We start from the raw sequence: 410 nt of genomic DNA, 5'->3' as shown, positions 1-410 counted from the left end.
CAGCCCACCCCGTGCACCCCCAGCCCCATGCACCCCCCTCGGGGGAGGGGGAAGAGCTTTAACCTCTTTCTGGCCAAGAGCAATGCCTGCTGAGCTGGGGTGGGCTCTCTCCGTGCCCGCCAGAGGAGCCGGGTGTGCCCAGGACGGCGACTGCAGGGGAGGGGCACACGTACACTGAGTTTGGTGCGTGCTCAGCCTTCTGGGTAGGCATTGGCACACCCACCCGGGAGGAAGGGCTGGCTGAAGAGGAGGAGGGCTGCGGGCAGGGGTGGGGCAGGGTGCGGGGATCCTGAGCGAGGCTGGGACAGGAGATGCAGGAGACTGACCAGGGCAGCAAGGCCCAGTGCGCACACACCCCAGTGCAGGCACACGTGTGCCCCTGCACAGAGATTTATGCACATATGTATGTG

This window comes from Crocodylus porosus, unplaced genomic scaffold, assembly GCF_001723895.1.
Source record: "Crocodylus porosus isolate Cpor-Errol unplaced genomic scaffold, CroPor_comp1, whole genome shotgun sequence".
Lineage (NCBI taxonomy): Eukaryota > Metazoa > Chordata > Crocodylia > Crocodylidae > Crocodylus > Crocodylus porosus.
The sequence above is the reverse complement of the archived record's forward strand: the minus strand, read 5'-3'. Positions refer to the sequence as shown.